The 23,185-nt window shown below is 43.9% G+C and overlaps 1 protein-coding gene across 2 annotated transcripts in view; it reads left to right on the top strand.

Moving 5' to 3' along the window:
* The window catches only part of DAG1 (dystroglycan 1), a 193,286-nt gene that overhangs the window by 124,441 nt on the left and 45,660 nt on the right, over window positions 1-23,185 (top strand). The window contains exon 1 of one of the 2 annotated variants that reach the window (XM_063426117.1): window positions 20,313-20,493. The exons of the other annotated variant lie outside the window; for it this stretch is intronic. The gene's annotated coding sequence lies outside the window, so the exon portion shown is untranslated. Of the gene's footprint in view, window positions 1-20,312; window positions 20,494-23,185 lie in introns of those variants that run through there. 2 annotated transcript variants of the gene reach the window in all.

Raw genomic sequence — 23,185 nt, 5'->3', positions numbered from 1 at the left:
ACGGGGAGTTCTTTGTAGATCTTTGTTTGCCTATGGGTTGCGCTATATCTTGCGCATATTTTGAAATGTTCAGCACGTTCCTGGAGTGGGTGGTCCGGAAGGAGTCGGCCGGGGGTGCGGTGGTACACTACCTGGACGACTTCTTGTGTGTCGGCCCGGCAGGGACGGGGCGTTGTGGGCAGATACTGAAAGTGTTCCAGTGGGTAGCACATAAGTTTGGGGTGCCGTTAGCGGCGGACAAAACGGTGGGACCGGTAACGTGCCTCAGTTTCCTAGGGTTGGAAATTGACTCGGTGCGAGGGGAGTGCAGGTTGCCGCTTGACAAACTGCACGCCCTGCGGGAATCGGTGGATGCGGTGGCGAAGGCGAGGAAGGTGACGTTGAGGGGTTTGCAGTCGTTGATAGGGAGCCTTAACTTCGTTTGTCGGGTGATTCCCATGGGGAGAGTTTTCTGCCGGCTGCTGGCTCACGCGACGAGCGGGGTGAAGCGGCCGTCGCACTACGTGAGAGTTTCAGCAGAGATGAGGGCTGACTTAAGGGTGTGGGCGCGCTTTCTGCGGGATTTTAATGGTCGGGTATTTTTCCGGGTGCCGGTGGGGTCCTCGGAGGATGTGAGGCTGTTCACGGACGCTTCGGGTAGCGTAGGGTTTGGGGCCTTTTTTGCGGGTCGGTGGTGCGCGGAGGAGTGGCCGGTGGCTTGGAGGTCGAGCCCGCTGATTAGGAACCTGGCATTCCTGGAGTTCTTTCCGGTGGTAGTGGCGGTGACACTGTGGGGTGTGGACCTTTCTAACAAGAAGGTAGTATTTTACTCGGATAATATGGCGGTGGTGCAGGCCATTAATGGCTTGTCTGCGTCCTCGTTGCCGGTTGTTCGATTGCTAAGACAGTTGGTGTTGTTATGCATGTTGTTTAACATTATGTTCAGGGCTAGGCATATTCCGGGTTTGGAAAACGTTGTGGCTGACGCGTTGTCTCGTTTTCAGTGGGAACGTTTTCGGGAGGCGGCACCGGAGGCGCAGGACACGGGACACGCTTGCCCGGAGGAGATGTGGCAGCTCGCGACGTCCTGCTTGGGGAGTACATAAAAAATTTGCTGGCCCCGGGCACATGGTCTTCTTACGCTAAGGTTTGGCGGGTTTGGGATGAGACTGTGCTTCTGTTAGGCTCGGATGTCTCCGCATCTAGCCGGTTGGATGTATTGTTATGGATTCTGTGCCGTTTGTTTGCTGAGCATTCCTCGCCCTCCATGGTAGATAGGCACCTCGCGGCCCTGGCGTTTCTCTTTAAATTCAATGGTTGGGTGGATGTGACGAAACATTTCCTGGTGAGACAGGCGGTGCGGGGCTTTCGGAAAGGTAAGAAGGTTCGGGATGAGAGGAGGCCGGTTTCCTTTCAGGTTCTACAAGGTTTGGTGGAGCGGTTACCAGACATATGTTTTTCTGGGCACGAGGTGGCTCTGTTTTCAACGGCGTTTGTGTGGGCCTTTTTCGGGGCTTTTAGGATTGGGGAATTGGTCAGTGCAAGCAAGGCGGGTAATGGGGGACTGAGATTGGAGGACGTAGCGGTGTGTTCGGACAGGGTGCGGATACGGTTGGCCCGTTCCAAGACGGATGTATTTGGGAAAGGTTGTGCGGTTACGCTGGGTGCGTTGCCGGGATCGGGTGTGTGCCCAGTGGCCTGCGGGGCCAGGTTCCTGGAGTTAAGGCCGGAAGTCAAGGGTTGCTTCCTAGTGCATGCGGATGGTTCAGCGCTGTCGCGCTTCCAATTTACTAAGGTTTTTCGGTTGGGGTTAAAGGGGATGGGGCTAGATCCCTTACAATTCGGAACGCACTCCTTCCGCATTGGGGCGGCCACGGAGGCCGCACGGCTGGGTTTGGGGAACGAGCGGATCAAGCGTATCGGTCGTTGGGAATCAATGCGGTTTCGCTCGTATGTGCGCCCAGACAGGTTGGTGTGAACATAACAATGTGGGGGTGCAGCTGGGCTGCAGGGGCGATGCTTACCTTTGTTTTGTCTCTCCTAGGTTGGACGGCATGGATAATTGGTCATTCTTACGTCTATTGGGCTCAGAAGAGAGCTGCAGTTCGAAAGAATGGGATACAGCTGGGCTTTCCTTTGGAGCAAGTGGAGATATACTGGTTTGGTTATCGGGGCTTCGACTGGCGGAGACGGGCATTGCCAGACGTGGTGGTGATCCACGGCGGGGGTAATGACCTGGGTTTGGTGCCGCTGCGCGGCTTGGTAAGGCAAATGAAGCGGGATTTGGATCGGCTGCGGGACCTGGTCCCTGGCGTGACGGTGGTGTGGTCGGAGATGTAGCCTCGGTGCAGGTGGAGACACGCCAGGGACACGGCTGCGGTCGCACGATCCAGGGGTAAGATCAATAAGATCATGGCTAGTTTTATTCGGAGAGTGGGGGGCGTAGTGGTACGGCACAAGGAACTGGAGGAGATGTTACCAGGTTACTTTAGGTCGGACGGTGTGCACCTTTCTGATGTAGGTTGCGACTTATTCAACTTAGGCTTGCAAGAGGGGATTGCGCAGGCCCTATTTATGTGTGGTGGGGGTCGCACATGAGCTTAAGGGGTCAAGTCATGTGCTGTGGCGGAAATAGGGCTTGGGTAAACTGGCTATTTGGGGGTTATGAATGTGTTATGCCAAGTTCTAGGCTGGAGTAGGCCGGAAGTTAAAGTGTTTGGTAGGTTCTAGCCCGTCGGTGGCGACGAACCTAGGGGTGTAGGGGTGTCTGGGTACACCCCTGCAGGTAAACAAATGTTGGGGGCCTCTTTGGTAGGCCAGGTATTATTCGTTATGTATCAATTGTTATGTTTGTATTGTTTTGGTAGGGTCATTGTCAGGGGTATTTGGGATCGAGAGGAACGGAGTTATTACTGTTGACAATGACCCTAAATTGTTCATTTAAATATTTTATAATTAATAAAGCTGTGGACGTTGTACTCCAACAGAATAAGCGGTGTCTGTGTTTTTTATTTATAATTTTGCACATGCCGAATAACGTCTGTGCACATGTCATGTAGCCCACGGAGCAACGCAGGGGGGGAGTGGGCCTTGACAGGGCCAGAAAGTTGGCAGGTGAACTGGAGGTCAGGGGGTGGGGCCTAGCTAGTGTGGGGAGGAGAGGGGTAGTTTAAATAGCGGCCATTTTAGGTTGAGGCCATCTTAATCTGAGCTGCCCTTACCTGTGAATTGTCCCTCCCACCCTCCCTTTGTGTTATGTTTTGTGGTAGTTCCCGTTTGGTCACAGCGGCGGGAAATAGGGCTTGGGTAAACTGGCTATTTGGGGGTTATGAATGTGTTATGCCAAGTTCTAGGCTGGAGTAGGCCGGAAGTTAAAGTGTTTGGTAGGTTCTAGCCCGTCGGTGGCGACGAACCTAGGGGTGTAGGGGTGTCTGGGTACACCCCTGCAGGTAAACAAATGTTGGGGGCCTCTTTGGTAGGCCAGGTATTATTCGTTATGTATCAATTGTTATGTTTGTATTGTTTTGGTAGGGTCATTGTCAGGGGTATTTGGGATCGAGAGGAACGGAGTTATTACTGTTGACAATGACCCTAAATTGTTAATTTAAATATTTTATAATTAATAAAGCTGTGGACGTTATACTCCAACAGAATAAGCGGTGTCTGTGTTTTTTATTTATAATTTTGCACATGCCGAATAACGTCTGTGCACATGTCATGCTTTAATCTCAAACAAATTCATATCCACAACAAACTATTACAGGTACACGGTTTTCATCAATATGAAGTGTCTTGAAGTTTTTCCATCTTGGTAAATTATAAGTAAAAAGTGCTACGTAGATTTTCTGGACCTTGGTGAGAAATGGAAATATAATAGGTTTCGCTGTTTTCATATGTTTCTTACAACACCCTTATCGATACGTTGATTGGGTTTTTCGGCAGGAAATAGATTAGAGATTTTTAACTGTCAACATCTTGCTAGGAGTGAAAAGCAAAGTCAACCTTGTTACCATAGCGATATAAGTAATGGTCATTTATATGTTTTTATTGCATTCTAGAAAAACAAAGCAGAAGCCCTGTTTCTGCGCAGTTTGCTGAATGCGTTTCTATATATGATGATGATTAGATCATGCAAATAACACTGGATTCTGAACTAAAATAGCTTTGTGGATTTAGGCAGTAAGATAGCACGCCACTGTGCAATGAGGGAGGACATCTGCTTTCGCTATGACTAATGTGCGCATTCTGAGGCAAGCCACAAATTATTTTTTTTGAAAATATCCTCATGTTTGCAGCCTGTTGTAATTATCAGCGTTAATTTTCTGTTGCCGGATTTAACAGTGTTTCATCATATTGTGATGAAGAGAAATCCGTTGGTTGTCTCGATTTGTTTTTCTTTGTTTTTTGGAACGCTGTGATTTTACAGAGTTTGAGATTTTTGATAAAGGTTCAAGGTTGTGCTTTTATTAAACATATCATTTTAACAATGTTGATGTCACAGCAGATTACTCATAGAAGCCGAAGCTGCAATAAACTGACAGGTAACATTTATCATGAGTAAGAAATCATATAGATATTGTCAGTGGTGGGCCTATTTAAATATATGGAAAGGTAAAGGTTTTAGCTGTTGCGATTCATGCCCCAGAATTTAACACTTGTCAAACTTTTTTATAATGGAGTTTACATGTCCATTTCTATAATACTGTTTAAAAGTCACTTATTTGTTCACGAACGGATTCTCACTGGGCAGAGAGAATTTTTCAAACTTGTCCTATATTACCCTGCACTATGGTGGAACGTGCAATGTGCTGCGTAGAATAGTAGAAGAATAGCTTTTGGCTTAGGTGTCAGATTTATCATTTTTTTTTTTTTTAAAGTGTTTGCCTTTTGCATTATGCCCAACACTTTCAGACTCCTGAGGAGATGTTTGAAATTTTGGTCACAGATCCAGCAATGTCGCTTGGTGAATTTCAACGCAAAGTGCAATAATTCACATTCTTTAAAGTTGTACAGCGCTGCGGAATTTGTTGGCGCTTTATAACTAATAATAATATTAAAGTGACAAAATTATCTTTTTTTTTTTTTAAACTTGTATTCATATGTTTGCACTAGCTAGTACAGTTGTCACTGTATACCCAAATATACTGTATCTTAATATATCTATGGTGAAGGTGTGCACTGGGAGGCTTGGTAGGTTAGACATTTTATCAATATGCAATTTGCTGTTGCTGCCAAGTCTGGCAGCTGTAACAGAGTCATTGTTTAATAGTATGTCATAATGGTATATTTCAGCATTTAGAAGGCTGCACAATCAACATTGATTCAATGAGGGCAGCTGGCTCATTATATATTAACTTGGTAGTTAGTTTGCATTCTTAAGAAAGACACACACTGTCACTGACCTCACTGAATATGTAGGTAGGTGCTTCAACTAATTCCTTCAACAAACTTAGTGTGTCCAAACTTATTGGACATACTGGGGAAAAGTAACTTACTGCTCACAAACTGATCTTCACCCAGCAGAGAAAAGAATTTCTCCACTGCCCTGCCCAGAAGTACCCTAAGTAATTTCATCCCTGCCCCATGTTCCATAGAAGAGCCTACAAAGCTCAACATGCAGAGTTGCATAGGAAGTCGATGCCAGGCGAATCATGACTTTGTCAGGCAATTGTATTTGTTTTCCTTTATTATGCGAACATGTTTTTTGTTATTATCATTATTATTATTTAATTTTTTGCATTTTGGCCTTCTCAAAATCTGTGTTTATTATGTTATGTCCCGTCTAGGCTCTTACGCTCTGCCGGAGACCTATCTAACCTCTGTTCGTACTTCCACCTCTGATGGTAGGAGACCTCTGATGGTCTCCAAAGACTTTTCTAGGGCGGCACCGCTCCTATGGAACACCCTTCCCCTCTCTGTTAGACTTTCACCCAATCTCCACTCCTTCAAAAAATCTTTGAAAACTTACTTCTTTAGTAAAGCATATCAAGTAAACTGTGAACAGCTTTCCCTCCCCACACACTCCCCACACCCTGATTCTGCCCTACCCTTAACTTTTGTGTCACTCCCTCTAGCATGTAATCTCATTGAGCAGGGCCCTCAACCCCTCTGTTCCTGTGTGTCCAACTTGTCTGGTTACAAATACGTTTCTGTTAGTCCATCCATTGTACAGAGCTACAGAACTTGTTGGCGCTTTATAAAAAAAAATAATAATAATAATAATGTATATCTGACAACAAACATGATCAGGGTATTTTTTAAAGGGACACTATAGTTACCCAGAGCCATTCAGCTCAATGAAGTGGTCTGGGTGCAATGTCCCTCAGGTTTTAACCCTTCACATGTAAACATAGCAGTTTCAGAGAAACTGCTATGTTTACATTAGGGGTTAAAGGGACACTGCAGGTCCCCTCTCCCTCCCACCCCCCCACCTCCCCCTCCCCATCCCAAGTTGCTGAAGGGGTTAAAACTCCTTCAGTGACTTACCTTTATCCAGCGCCGATGTCCCTTGGCGCTGGTTCAGGGTCCGCCCATGCTACTCCCCCGCCGATGTCATCCGGCGGGGGAGACCTCTGGCGGGCGAGACCTAATGCGCACGAGGCAAGGTGAAGATATCTTCAATCTGCACATGTGTAAATCTGTCAGACATGCCCAATGCACTTTACCAGCATCCCTAGGGATATGACACTGATTGGTTAGATCAGTGTCCCCTCTGGAGTGAGTGTGGGAAGCATATGAAAGAAGAAAAAGCAGGTAAATATGATAACATTTTGACCTGCCTTTTTTAGCCTGCAAATTAAGGCAACTCATTCAAAACTAAAGCGTTTGAATGGGGCAGTTGTCTCAAAGTGATGCATGTACCTCTAAGTATAATTCCAGGACATTTTGATTGACATGGCTTCTAGGCAGAGATACATGCTCCAATTTTAAGCCTCATTTTGTCAAAATTAAAAAAATAATTGAATATAAGGAAGCTGGGAATGTATCCGAGTACCATAACCACTTCAAAAGCTGAAGTGGTATCATTCCCAGAGTGTCCCTGTGAGTATATGGTCACCTGATTCCTTGCCACCATTTAATATTCTGTGTTTTGATAGCTCCAATATTTACTGCAATTCACAGTGGGAAAATAACAAATCTTTTTTTTGTGCTTAGCCAAAGTACATTTTATTTAATTCATAGTTTGAAAAATATTATTTTTTGAGAACTTTTCAAACAGCCGCAAGTCTACAAGACTGTTTTGTTTGGCAAAATACCAGAGTGCTTGGACTAAAAATTGTACAGCATTTACTCGGAACCATTAATAAATTGTTGTGTTTTTTTTTTTTTAAACTTTCACACGTTATTGAATAGACTGTTGAAGGCAAATAGGCATGAGTTACATTGACTGAAAGTGAAGTCACTATGCCATAAGAGGCAGTATTTTGTTCCCATATAGGGAACATTACCTGCAAAGTTTTTTTGTTTTTATTGTTTTTCAACATGGTGTATTGTCACCATCTATTACATACTGTACATTGAATGGATTTGCATTATATCCGTCAAATCTGGCTGCAGCTAGACCAGTGGGATTCACCATATGTAGTAATGTAAGCCTGCCTATATAGCTAACATGAGTTAGCACTTGCTGTGTTTCAATTTTTAATAAATGTGTTATTTTAATCTACACCAAGGAGCAGTTTTATATTTTCTTTTTTGTTTATGTTATCATATTGAGATGCGTAGTATTGCGTACAAAACCAACTATAAGGATGATCTCATACGCTAAATTGAAAATTCTTATCTGAAATGGGAATATTAAAATTTTTAATTTGGTATGAGAACTTAATTGTAGTCCACTGAATGTATTTATTTTTTATTTTTATTACTCTTTTTTTTTTTTACTTACTGAACTTTATTTATTTATTTTTTACTGGTTTTCACACTAATTAAGTCTCTATGAATTAATTAGATTTTATGATAACAAGGCTAATAACAATCAAATTGTTATATCAGGTAATATCAGTGGTGTATTTAGGATTTATGCTGCCCTAGGCAGGACGGTGCTCGGGCAACCCACCTAATTAAAATATTCCCGGCCCATTCCTGTCAAGGCCGCACTTTGACTGACAGATGCTCACTCACTGACAGACGCACACACTTATTGACAGACACTCACTCTCATATACACTGACAAACAATGACATACACACACACACACTCACTGATTTGACACACTGAAAGACACACACTATTACTCGGACACACACTGACAGACTCACACTCACTGACAGACACTTACACACTCACTGACAGATGCACACACTCACACAGACAGACACACTCACAGACACACATACACATTCACTCACAGACACACACATTCACTTAGACACACACACATTCACTTAGACACACACTTCCACCAACACTCACAAATTATTATTTTATTTTATTTTAAATCCACCCAGCCTCCCTGGGAGAGCTGGAGTGAATTGCTTACCTGCAGTCCAGTGGGGCTGCTGCGTGGGCAGGCAGGGGGCGGACAGTCTGAATAGGCGGAGAGGGAGCTTTAATCTTCCTGCTCAGCTCCCTTGTGCGCTGCTTAGTGATGCCGGGAGCCGGAGTGACATCATAATCCGGCTCCCGGCTTCATTAAGTGGCGCGCGAGGGAGCTGAGCAGGAAGAGCTCAGGTAAACATGCTTCCTCCCTGCCCGCTGCCTGCGCGCTGCCTGCCTCGGGGGGCTCAAAAGTGGCCAGCCGGTCAGCCGGCCAGCTGGCCAGCCGGCCAGCTCTTGAGCCCCCCAGAACACAAGGCAAACAAAGGAACTGCCCGGGCGTTTGGGGCGGCTTTTTTTGCCACCCCCTGCAAAGTTCCGCCCAAGGCAGAAGCCTTGTTTGCCTCGCAGAGGATACATCCGAGGGTAGTAAGACTTTTCATTAACAGATGATGAGGATTGTGCCCTAAATTTTTTTTTTTATAATTCTTTATTTTGTTCTGCATGTGAGTACAAATCAACTTAATAACTCCACAACAGCGTATACTTTGACATTTCAGTGAAACAGTGGCAGGAAAAAACTGTGCACATTTTTAAATTATTAACAGGCGTAAACTTTTAACACGTCACATGTTGATGAGTCGGGTGACAAGATGTGGTGGGCATGCGTGTGTGTAGGTAGCTTAATTTGCAGATGATAATTAGGCGTGAACTTATGAGTGTGTCGCTAAGTTAAGGAGTTGGATGGCAGTATGAGTAGGACATGCGTGTGTTCTGGCTTTAGTGTGGAGACTTAGTTTGTATATTGTAAGCCGTCTGGAGTTTCCTATCATGTCTATTATTGGTAAAACGGTAATGATACATGGGGGTTATCATGCTGTGCTAGTCAGGTTAACTTGAGCCCCCTAGAGTGCTGAATATGAGTATGCTAACTGCGATACATGAATATTGTGAGAATACATGCTTAAAAATTTAGGAGAAAAGTATTGAAAAACAAAAGTATAGCACAATCAAGCATTATTCAAGATAAGTCCTCTAGGAGGCATCTAACTGGTTAAAGGCATAACATGGTGAATGAAGAGCAACTGACTCACAGACAGCAGAGGAGGGTGCTTGATTGGTACACAGTGGCCCATATCTGTCCCCACCTCACCAGAATGGAGCGTAAGGTGGGTGACCAGGAGTCCCTTCTGTCTCAGATTAACCTGCGCTGTCCATGAGTATAACATAGTCCCGCAACCAGAGTACTGCAGGCTTTAGTGTCTCGAGGTGGACCAGTAGACAAGCCACATGTCGCGGTCGGGGTTCCCCCCCCCGTACACCAGAGAAGGCAAAAGACCCAACAGGGGATTGTAGTCGCTTTTGTTGGAGCTATGGGTGATTTGGGGTCTGCTTCACTGGGGTTGCTGAATAGGCAGGCCTTAACAGGCAGGATTTGCCCTGAAGGGGTTTTCTCCTCCCCAGCACGGTACCGCTGTGTTGTTCCAACTGTAGCCGGATCACCGATGCTTCTGCCGATCTCGTAGTTTATGTCAGGATCACTGGGCTTGCTTTACGGTTGTGCAGGTTGTAGTGCTGCACGGCTTTTCTCCTCTGGGGCTTCACGAGGCAGGGGCCGTTGGTGTCGGGCTCCGCGCTGCTGCCCTCTTGGTAGGTAGATTCCAGGAGTGCAGTGTCTCCCATTCACCATTTCTCCCGAGCTCTCCACATTGGGGACCGGGATAACCCCCCCGGCCCACAGGGGGGGGGAAACGGGACAGGCAGGCGTCTCAGGGAGTCAGCGTGTGGCAGCCGCGAGGGGAGACAGGGCAGTGGCCATCCACCCCGCTCCCCTCTCGAGTAGGCCACAGTCCCCAAAGCTTTGTTCAGCCCCTCAGGGTCCCAAAGCTCCCGATCTCGGGTCCTGCCACCGTGTCCACCGCCGTGTGCGAGTTTCTTGGGCTCCCTGCGGGTGTCAGAGCTGCAGGATTTGCCTAAGAGGCCAGATTTCTCTGGAGCCTCTCCTGGTCAGCATGGCGGTCCGGCCCCGCCCCCCGTGTCCTAAATTTTGTTTTTGAATTGTAATTAATCTGAATACTTATATTTATAAAAGAAATATATATACATTATTAAATATTTGCACAGCCTCTAAAGGCAGACAATTCTATGTATTTATTGTTGTTAAAGAAACAAATCTGCTGTAACTGAAATTGGTGCTCTGTGATTTCCCCCATTAATAAAGTTCTTTTAGGTTTTTTGGTTTACCTTTTTGGGGCTATTTTATGTCAGCAATGCTGATTTAAGTACCACAGGGAGTAAAACTTGAAATAATAGTAATTTCTCCTCATTGAAAGTTCCTCTCTCATGCTCCTCAATTGGCAATGCTGACAGATCAGTGCCTATCTAAAAAAAACAATTATGTATATTATGAGTCATTCAAATACTATGCCGAATGGTCAAAGATGCCTGCTCTCCATTCAAACACGTTGGCTTTCTAATACATAATATATATGCGTTGTTTATTTAAATTTGTAAACACATCATAAAGGCTTACTAAGCATATTGATCTGTAAAATGAGGCACCTGGGAGAGTGTCAGGCTTACTTTAACACTATGGAGAGAACTACACATGGGAAGGCTTGTATTGATTCCAGCAGTAATCCATTTTCATTTACTATTACATTATGTTTGAGTGTGATATTGGGTGACGGATTTTAGCTTAAGATAGGCCGGAATAACTAATACACAATAAAGAATAACTAAACGTCCAGTTAAAAATTGGACGGACACCTGTTAAAAATATATAAAAATATATCTTGAACTGATTTAATGCAGTCGTGCTGTATATATCTCAGTTTCAAGTAAGCATCTGACATACCTGATTTGTCTTAGAGACAGAACCTTTACAATAAATCACAGACTTATCATCCTCTGAAAATGTAAACAATGTCAACTAAAAATAATCAAGTCTGATAAAACAAAGCTACATTTTATAACAAAAATCTCTCCGTGAATCAATCACAGTCCTTTTGGTTTGATCTTCTATTCTCCAAACTTACTGCATGTATTGTGTTCGTTGCTCACTATAAGCACACATACCTAAGTAGAGGTCATACAGTCAAACATTAGGACTTAATTTAATCGAATCTGAGGATAGTACAATATATAAATAAGTAAACTTATTATATAGCACATATTATAATAGGGTAGTAAAAAAAATAGAAAATACACAAAGAGAAATAGCATGGACAGCTGAGCCAATCACCAGCCTTTGGGTGCATAGTTGCCCATTTTGTGAGGGTAAAGTTTGCAGTAAATCAGTGTGCAATGAACAAGTGGAAGAAAAAAAAATGTGAGTCTCTACAACAGTACATTAAAGGAACACTATAGGCACCCAGACCACTTTATCTCATTGAAGTGGTCTGGGTGCAGTGCCTCTGTCCCCGTAGCCATATAATGTAAAACATTGACGTTTCATAGACATTGCAATGTTAACATTGCATGGTTAAGACTGCCTCTAATGGCTATCAGGGCTGGTGCAAAGATTTTTGGCTACACAGGCAAAGATGCATTTTGCCACCCCCTTCCTACCCCCCCCAAAAAATGCATCTTAACCTCTTTGAATCGTATGCCCCATTCTGAATTTCTTACCCCCTTTAGTGTTTCATATCCCTTCTCTTAAAGGTATCCCCTCCCCCTCCCCCCCCCCCCCCCCCCCCGATGAGCCTGTGTGTTTGGTGAAACGCGCGTCGGGGCTCTAGACATCGATCCTGTTAGGTGTGATCTGACGACTTTTGGTGTGCTACTTTACACATAGCCACCATTTATACACCCAGGATAATCGGACCTATTACACTGTAGCTGGACCATTAGACTACAGTTTACTAAGACTCTCTCCAGATTTCTAGCCTAGCCTAGCACTGTTAGCACTACTGATAGGTGCCCTTGAAGGCACAGATTAGGGTACGTTTGTCTCTCATACAGATAGTTATTTGAGACATTGATTTACTAGACACAGGTGCCCTTGAAGGCACAGTTTATGATCTATACCCACTATCTCATTGTGTGCTAACGAAGGGGCACAATATTTCTGATATTACAATTGTGCTATCCAGACATCTCATTTCAACCAGTGAGATTTCGCTAGGCTCTGACTAGACTGGTTAATGATTATATGTTTTAGGGGCACGTACTTTGATAACGGCTTCCACACATACTCCTCTGTTACCAAACAGCAGACCACAACAGCCCCATCTCCCTAGGGGCATCACTTTGGTGGACTGTACCTATCGGACCCATGTGTGGAACCCCTATTTGATACCGTGAGATTGCACCGATACCCTGTATATATTTTTGCGATTGGAGCAATTATACGGTGCAGATTACAGTTTCTATCCTCTGGTGTGCCGTAGATACAACTAGACGGCACTGATACATAGTAGTAACCAGCCACTCTAATTTCTGTACCGCACAGACCATAATTATCGGATCTTTTGGTATTCTATGGTGTGCTGCACGTATCGGGTTAAGGTGTTAAGATCATAATTAACACTGTGAACTTATAATAAGTCACTTTCGTTACCTTTTGGTTTAAACATACCGTATAGTGCATACAGCCAGCTCTTTTAGGGAGTTATCTACTTCACCGCTTTCGGTGACTTGTGCCCCCGTCTTTTGTCTATGTATATATATCTTTTGTCCTTTTCACTTCCCGTCTGTACATATTCCTCACTTAGTACTAGTAAGTTTGAGTCATCCGTTTCTGCCGCAGTTATCCATCACTGGGGCAGCGATGACCATTGATTTTGTCATTATCAGTGTGTGTGTTTAGATTTAAATTAATAAAGGATCAATTTAATAAATTTTTTATATTTTTTCCGACACAACTCAGGGACAGAACTGTTCTCTCGTTTCTCTGTACTTATTAACTTAGGGTTATCCCCTCATCTGTCCCTCTGACTTGTTCTACACCCTTATAGGGCCCACCTCTCCTATTAGTTATTTGGCATAGTCACAAAGATATACAAACACACAGTTATAAAAGGCACACAATCAAACACAAAGACACAAATTTACAGACACACAACCATACAGACACACAGACATAGTTATTTGGCATAGTCACAAAGATATACAAACACACAGTTATAAAAGGCACACAATCAAACACAGTCATCCATGCACAAAGACACAGGCAGACACACAACCAGCACACAGACATTTTTATTCAGACATACAGTCGTAAAAGGCACATGATCAAACAAACCCAATTATACAGGCACACAGTCATACAATCTACACATACAGGTACACTGTCATACAAACATAGACATACAGAGACACACAGACACAGGCATACAGAGACATACATACACAGACATCCAGTCATTTGGAGACATAAAGACAGTCTTGCAGACATACAGACACAGTCATACAGAGACACACTTACACAGACAGTCATTCATGCAATCACAATTACATATCTACATTTTAGCCCTGTACAATCAGGTCCCTGGGAAGCATGCTGCCTGGCTCTGATCTGTGGATCAAGTTCAGCAGCCAAACCCCATTACTATTTATTATTTGAGCAGCAGTACATGCAGGGGAAAAGGGTTGCATTGTGTGGGGGCTTATATCTAAAGTGGGAAAATAGAGGCTGTAAGTGGGGTAGGGGTTGTGATGGAAGTATAGGAGCTGTGATGGTGGGTAGGTATAGTAGTGGGGGATAGGAACTGTATAGGGGCTATACTGGGGGATAATGGCTGTGATAAGGGATAGGAGCTGTGAAAGGGTGTATAGGGGCTGTGATGTGGATACGGTGCAGTAGTGAGGGGGTAGGCGTGATGTGGAAGATAGGGACTGTGATAAGGAAAATCTGGGCTATGATGGGTGTTATGGGAGAGATGGGGCTTTGATGGGGGTTATGTAAGAGATTGGGGCTGTGGTGAGAGTTATAGGGGCTGAGATTGGAGTGGGAGCTGGGGAGGTACTTAGATGGGGAGGTAGGAGATTAGGTAGGGGAGGTAGGAGCTGACATGGGGAAGGTAGGGGCAGAGGCAGAGATGGTAGAGGTAGGGCCTGAGATGGGAGAGATAGAGGCTGTGTTTGAGAGATAAAGGCTGTGTTTGAGAGATAGGGATGGGGGAGTCCTGTTCTCTGGTGGTCCGGTGGGAGACGTGTTGCTTTGTCTGCACCCCTAGTAGGTGCAGACTACTCCTTCCGGCCGCTGCCAGAGGAAGTATCAGAGAGTTTTCGCTGAAACGCACAGTAACGCTCTAAAAGTAGGAGGCAGTACTTTGTCTATCTTCCTACTTCTGGGGCCGGAGCTTCTCTAGCGCCTGGCACCATAACAACAGTGATAGTTAGTGGTTATGCTGCTTGGGGTGTCTCTTCAAGTATTACATATTAAAATAATATTGTAAACACATGTCCTCTTTTTATTTTAAGAGTGCATTATCATGAACATCTGTTCTAAAACAATAACAATTATTGTATCATGTAGAATACAAGAACAAATGAGTTTATATAATCCACATGTGCCAGTATATAGCAATGTAACGTTAATTATCCATTTCACCTTTTATTCATGATAGCTGTAACAGCATTTCAGGTATTATTCAATTCATCATAAAGCCACAGTTGAAAGCAATGACTTGGAATGTTTACATGAGACCTGGAGAGTTGCCAGCCCCGCCCATCGTGTACAATAGCATTGGCTGTTTGCTATTCCTAAAGATCTCAGCCTGTAACTTCAGGCTATGACCTTTCATTCTACAATGTCCTTTTCTGTGGAAAATGCTACACTCGTGTGCTTAGTCATATCACTCTTTTTCTTCTGCATTTCACTTGCAAACTATTCAAGTTACTTTTTAAACTACATTGTACTATTTTATAGAATATATCATTTTTTTTTTTTTTTTTTCTTTCTTTTTTTTTTAAAAAGGGCACTAAAGTCACTTAATCGTGTTAGTGTAGTGGATGCAGTGTGTGTGTTAGTGTAATGAATGCAGTGTGTGTCAGTGTAGTGAATGCAGAGTGTGTGCCAGTGTAGTAATGAATGCAGTCTGTGTGTCAGTGTAGTGAATGCAGAGTGTGTATTAGTGTAGTGTATGCAGTGTGTGTGTTAGTGTTGTGGATGTAGTGTGTGTGTCAGTGTAGTGAATGCAGAGTGTGTGTTAGTGTAGTGAATGCAGTGTGTGTGTTAGTGTAGTGTATGCAGTGTGTGTGTTAGTGTAGTGTATGCAGTGTGTGTGTTAGTGTTGTGGATGTAGTGTGTGTGTCAGTGTAGTGAATGCAGAGTGTGTGTTAGTGTAGTGAATGCAGTGTGTGTGTTAGTGCAGTGGATGCAGTGTGTGTGTTAGTGTAGTGAATGCAGTGTGTGTGTGTGTGTGTGTTTAGTAGTGTATGCATGTAAATGTAATCTGTTATTCCCCCCTCCCTGTTTCTTACCTGGTTCAGGGAGGGGGGAGATTCCATGATCCCTGGTCGGCCAGTGGCATGGTGCCCCCCCTTCCTCCCCCCCCCCCCCCAGCTCCCTATACTTGCAGAGGGGGCCCAGCGGACTGCAGCTGTACTTTACAGCATTTCCCTCTCTCTCACTCCCGCGAGATGTGGTGTGCCCACCACGCGGAGCGTTGCCATGGTAATCCATGGCAACGCTCTAATGGCCGCACGTCTCTCGGGAGTTAGAGACAGGGAAATGCTGTAAAGTACAGCTGCAGTCCGCTGGGCCCCCTCTGCAAGTATAGGGAGCCGGGGGGGTGGGGGGGGCGGCTGCACCTATATATATCGATTATCGCTATATATAGGTGCAGAGAGTAATTGTGGGGCCCTGGAAAGCCAAAGCAGTCCGGGCCCCCCAGGACCGCCGGGCCCGTGACAACCGTTATGGTTGTCACCCCCTGATGGCGGCCCTGCACTCATTTGTGCAGGGTCCTCATCTACCTATTGTTTCTTTATCCTTTTCTAAACGTCTCACCTATTGTTACATTTCCCCTGCAGAATAAGTTGGCGCTATATAAATACCAATAATAATAATAATAATATGTGTGCATTTATAGGTGGGAACACTAATGTAGAATGCTAATAAATACTGTAATTACTTGTGTAAATATTTATTGTATGCTCCCCTTACCCACCATTCCACCTTATACTTAGGGGTTATTTACTAAACACTGTCAGCGCAATAGGAGTGGAGCCAAAATTTTATTTCATAGTCATGACAATGATGCAGTCAGTGATATTTTTTGCATTAGATGTTTCACGCTAGTATATTCATTTGTGCATATTTTAAGACTGTTCAAAAAAACAATTTTACTCAAACTGTTTATGTTCTCTTTGGCATTTGCAAGCGCCCCAGCAGAGATTACAGCGAGGACAGTTGAAACATTCAGCTGATTGATATAGGCCTGCTCCAGTGCAGAAATGACTCCCAGTTATCTTTGATTCATTTCCATTGATAGACTGGGCATGTACTGCTGGCTGAAGTGACTGAAGTTCTTTTGCTTACTGTGGAAACAGGTTTAAACATTGTTATAGTAACTATAGTGTGTTAGAATTGAAGAACCCTTTGGGCACCATAACAACTTCATAAAAATGAAGTTGCTATGGTGCCAGGAGGTCTCTGGCGTTGGCTCATCTTCAGAATTTAAACAGTTCTTGAATGGTTTAACCACAAAGTCTGTGTATCAACACCGAATCTACCTGCTTTTCTGTCCAAGGAGCTTGCAGAATCGAGCAGCGGTGCCACTTCTTGGCTGAGAGTGGTCGTCTGACGCTCTCAACCATTCAGCCATTCAGTGAAAAAACGGTGAGCAAGTGCCAGGGACCTCCTAGCACCATAAAAGCTTCATACCAATGGAGCCTAAATTCGTCAGCAGTTGCCAATTCACTAACTGAAAGACACCTCTGACTTTTTTGTTATATCCCCATGTGTTTAGGGATCAATTTTCACCCTTTCGTCAGATTAAACTTTTAGTTGTGTAAAAAAACAGCTCACACCTTTACTGAAATTAAATTGAAAATTATTTTATAGTACAATTCCAAACTCATATCAGAAAAAAAACAGACTCTAGGCAAATGCAAAGTTATTTAAAGGGACACTATAGTCACCATATCAACTTTATCTTAATGAAACTGTTATAGTGTATAGATCATGCCCCTGCAGTCTCATTGCTCAATCCTAGCCTTTTAGGAGTTAAATCACTTTTGTTTCTGTTTATGCAGTCCTAGCCACACCTTCCCTGGCTGTGACTCACACAGCCTACATGAAAAAAAAATGGTTTTACTTTCAATCAGGTGTAACTTATCTCCTGCTCTGTAAATTGTACTCTAGATACATACAGGAGGCTCCTACAAGGTCTAGCAAGCTATTAACAGAGCAGGAGATAAGAAAGTCTAAATTGAATAGAATTTTCAATAAAGGAAGTGTAAACATTAGATGACTCTTTACAGGAAGTGTTTTGGAAGTCTGTGCATGTTACTTGCAGAGAGGTGTGACTAGCGCTGAATAAACAAAGTGATTTAACTCCTAAATGGCAGGGAATTGAACAGTGAGACTACAGGCGCATGAGCTATACACCAAAACTGCATCATTAAGCTAAAGTTGTTTTGGTGACTATTATTGTAGATCTCAAGCTTTGTAGAGATTATTTGATACATAATTGTTTCACTTTATTGTTTCAGAACTATTTTCCTCTGAATAAAAGGGAATTGTCCTTTATATCAAAGTAGTGAATACAAAGGAAATAAAAATATAACGTAATCATTTAATAGTTTACATTATTTACAAGAGTACATTCAAGGAGACATGGAGAGTTTTTTTAGGGACAACCACAATGTTTACTTAATTTTTGAATATGTGTATTGTGATAAGTCTACTTCTTATTATACTGATTATGCTTTTGCCACCCAGCAGCCCAATTATTCATGCAGGTTAGCAACAATTTGGGCAGAGCTGCAGAAGCCAAATGCTGATTATGCCACTCATTCTTTGGTTGAAAGCATCAGCTCTCAGCCAATTAATTGGATTCTATCCATCCACGTTTGCACAGAATTGGTACAAGCCCTGAACTCTAGTTCTGGGTTAGATGATGACATTCCAACGATGCTGAAGGAGTTGGAGTTAAACTCTGTATGTGACCACTTCAAATAACTTAAAGGATCACTATAGTGTCAGGAAAACAAACTTGTTTTCCTGACACTATACAACCCTTAGGACCCCCCACCCTGAGGGCCGCCCTCCCTTGGCACTGAAGGGGTTAAAACCCCTTCAGTTACTTACTTTAACCCAGCGCCAGGCTCCCTCGGCGCTGGTGACCTCTCCTCCCACTCCGCCGTCGGCTCCCGAGTCATTTCTCAATGCTTTCCTCTGGACATTCTGCACGCTGAATGCGATTTGTCAAAATATTGTTGCTGTACAAGTCAGAGCCCTTTTAATTGATTGTTGGCATTTATAAATAAGTTAGGTGTATCTATTCTTTTTAAGTTTTTGTATGTATTTATATGAAAAGTCACAAGGGTCGCCATTCATTGGTTGGGGGCGTCAGCTTATTGTCATTTTGTGCCAGGAAAAACACTTTTGACACTACCGGAGGTGGAGTTACACCTCAGACAGCAAATGGGTTTATCTCTGTATGTGCAGCATTTTAAAGTGAAATTTTACACATAGAGCCTCCAGGCACCATGACCACTTCATATCACTCAAGTTGTCACAGTGCTTGGAGTAACCCTTTAAAATTTGAAAGTCACTTAAAGGAGCGCTCTACATAATATAACTTCTACAGCAGACTGCAGCAGTTATGTGCCTTGAGTACCCAGACATATCCCCTAATGTATTATTAAATCATTCAGGAACAATTTGACATTAATCAGGGATTTTACCATATATATATATAAGGTGGATGGTCAATTTTGGATGGTATTGATTGCATGCAATGCCCTCTCAGTTGGACGCAGTTGACACAGATAACGTGTAATCCTTTGTCATTTAAACACCTCCCCTGGTTGTGACTAACACAGCCTGCATGAATAAAACAGGTTTTATTTTCAATCAGATGTTAACTTGCTTTAGACGTGTTTATCCCGTTCTGTAAATTGAACTTTAATCACACACAGGAAACTCATGCAGGGTTTAGCAAGCTATTAACAGAGCAGGATTTGCAATAAAGGAAGTGTAAACATTAGAGTTAGAAACACTGCAAGTGTTTAGAGAGGCTGTGTAAGTCACATGCAGGGAGGTGTGGCTAAGTGATTTAACTCCTAAATGGCAGAGAATTGAACAGTGAGATTGCAGGGGCATGATCTATACACCAAAGCTGCTTCATTAAGCTAAAGTTGTTCAGGTGACTATAGTGTCCCTTTAAACTTGCGGCTGATTAAAGCTGGTGTTCAGGAGACCTGATTAATGTCAGACCATTCCTAAAAAGGTTTGATAGTCGACAAAGGTACAGTTCCTGAACATGCTTGGCAACATAACAGTATCAGTGGTTATAGTGCACAGAGTGCTGCTTTAAATTCCTGACATTACTGAACCAGGCATTCACATGTAGAGATCTGAACCTGGGATTTAGATATCTAGGCTAAAATAGCCGATTTGGATAAATTCTACAACTCGGTTATGTTTGCAGGTCGATTATTTTAGCCTAGCACGTCCAGCTCCCTGGGCATTTCTCCATGAGTCCCGGTTCAGGGAATGACTCCCCCCCACGCTCCCCTCTAGAAGGACCGACCCAAGGCAGGCAGGGCAGCCGCGCGCCGCTCTACCTCTCGCAATACATACGCAGGGAAGAGCTGATTGGATAAAGCGCGAAGGGGGCGTGGCCTTCATGGCACTGGGGCGGAGCGAACCAAGCGGAGAGGGGAGGATCGGGCGATCGGATCCAGAGCAGGGAGAGTGACGGGTAGAGAGCGGCGGCCTGTGACAGGCTCTGGGTGCAGAACAGCTCCCGGCTGAGCGGCCTCCTTGGAGTGGCAGGAGCAAACTGGGACATACCACCGCTCGCTCTGGCTGCAGGGTGGCCGGTGTGAGGGGCACGGAGAGCTGGCGGAGACCGAGCGGTGAGTTGGATTTTCCCTTTGTAGGAGGGAGGGGGAGAGAGAGGAGTATTCGACCTCAAACAGTGGACGGTGACAGAGAGACCGCACTGACCGAGATCCTGGGTACTGGCTGCTGGCACTGCCAGCTGGGGGCACTGGGTACTGGCTGCTGCACTGCCAGCTGGGGGGCACTGGCTGCTGCACTGCCAGCTGGGGGGCACTGGGTACTGGCTGCTGCACTGCCAGCTGGGGGGGCACTGGGTACTGGCTGCTGCACTGCCAGCTGGGGGGCACTGGGTACTGGCTGCTGCACTGCCAGCTGGGGGGCACTGGGTACTGGCTGCTGCACTGCCAGCTGGGGGGGCACTGGGTACTGGCTGCTGCACTGCCAGCTGGGGGGCACTGGGTATTGGCTGCTGCACTGCCAGCTGGGGGGCACTGGGCACTGGCTGCTGCACTGCCAGCTGGGGGGCACTGGGCACTGGCTGCTGCACTGCCAGCTGGGGGGCACTGGGCACTGGCTGCTGCACTGCCAGCTGGGGGGATCCTGGGAGCTCTGGGTACTGGGTACTGCCAGCTTAGGGATCCTGGAGACTCTGGGTACTGGCTGCTGCACTGCCAGCTGGGGGGCACTGGGTACTGCCAGCTTAGGGATCCTGGGGACTCTGGGTACTGGCTGCTGCACTGCCAGCTGGGTGGCTTTGGGTACTGGCACCTGCCAGCCACACACACACACACCTAATGCTGGATGGCTATGTTTACTTACACCCTCAGTCATGGAGCAGGTACTGGGCTACAGTGAGACACAGACTGCAATCACTGCATGTACTCAGTAACTGTATACTGTATCTAAGTGTCAGTATGTACAAGTCTGTGTGTTCATAATATACATAACATTCTCATATAAGCAAATTTCTATACATTGTTCACAGATAACCGTTAGTAGAACTATATATGGAAATTCACATTTCTGCATGCCATATAATAGTGTGTGTTATGCACACCAAAATAATATATGCATATATTGTACCTTTAAAAAAAAATAAAAATAATAATAAATAAAAAAATCAAATCGTTTTCATATAGCTAATATTTATGCATTATTCCCCATGGCTATAATGATAGCTTAGGTGTATTGTTTTTCACCATTCTGCATGACCACCAAGTACACCATACAGTGCATGCCTAGTTTATACACTTTTGTATTATCTTGTACACTTTAATTAAAAGCGGTTTTATGGAGAATTCACAAGGCAGTTGCAAATGTTAATCCAAACTAGACCGACAGTAAGAAATCTCAAACTCTATTATTCCAGCTTGGCCTAACCGTTTTTATTCCTTGTTAATTCTCTGATTCTCAGTTTAACAAATAAACCCCATAGAGGTGTAACAGAATATATAGGAACAAAGAATAGAATGTTACTGTAAAAGCTGCCTTTGGCTCTCCCTCCACCCTGTGGAAAGAATGATTGGTGGCTCACATAGGCATGCAAGGTAGATCCAGGACATCTGTAGGCCTTGCATGTAGGACAGACGACTGCACTGTACAGTTTTGGGGCTACTGTGATTTTTGCTAAGCAGACAAGTATGGATGGGATGTCTGTCTGAAAGCTGGGTTTAGCTGTTTTGGACAAGCAGCTGATACTGTGAGAAGTCCTGTTTTGTTGTTGTTGAATATTGTGTCTGCTTTACCAAAGCATTCATTTGAGGCCTTTCACTGAGCCGACTCATCAGACAGATACCATATATATATACAACTGTTCTCTTAATGCTACAAAAGGCTAACACTTCTAGATTAAAGGGAACTGGTACAAAGTGTAAAATCTTGCATGTGTTTCATGCTTTTTTTTTTTTTTTGATTCACCAATTTTAAGCCTTTGCAACGATTAACCCATTTACCAGCTATATAAAGCACCTTGTGCTGTGTTTGCAGTATGCTGCAACTTTAGGATTTTTTTTTATGGCTTGCTTATAGTTTGACATAGTCTGTTGTACCTTGTATTCCGTTTGTCAACTATTTTTTTACAATTTTACTGTGAAATGCCTGAGATGGTGTCCTCTGATAGGAAGCTTCAACTTTTCAGTTGAAATAAAAAGTTAATGGGTTAGCTCCTTTTGGAAATGATTGAACAGAATAATTGACCAGAGTAAATGAGTTACATGGATCATTACACAGAGCCTTTTTTAGATAGGCGTTATGTATATTACAATTCTTATATTGGTTATATTCAGCTGTATTATAATCTTTGTTCTTATATTTTTTTTTATTTTGTTACGAACTAGATCATGCAATATGCAGTACTTGGTGCTTAAGTAGAAATGCCAACATACTTTGCATTTTATGTTTGCTTAATATGTTATATAATTATAAAACTATCCTACCAATGTCTGTTGGGCTCTTTGACAATTTCCCATTTGTCTGAAAGTTTGGCGTCAAAGGTTTTAAGTATATGCCATTTCATTTTGTATTGCTTTGCTTGGTTATGAAATTGAGAAATTTAGGTTTTTGTTAAACTTTGGAAGAACCCTGGTAATCACATTGCATAGCTAGCTATACCTGCTCATTTTGCACGCTGAAAACCTCTTCTAGACCTTAGCTTATACTTGGAATGTTGTAGAATGATTTATTTCCATTTTATAGCATGTTACCTTTGTTGAGAAACACGTCTTACAGACTATCAGCCCTTTGTGCAAAGTGGTACAGCCCAGGTCT

This window comes from Pelobates fuscus, chromosome 7 (assembly GCF_036172605.1).
Source record: "Pelobates fuscus isolate aPelFus1 chromosome 7, aPelFus1.pri, whole genome shotgun sequence".
NCBI classification, from domain to species: domain Eukaryota; kingdom Metazoa; phylum Chordata; class Amphibia; order Anura; family Pelobatidae; genus Pelobates; species Pelobates fuscus.
The sequence above is the reverse complement of the archived record's forward strand: the minus strand, read 5'-3'. Positions and strand labels throughout refer to the sequence as shown.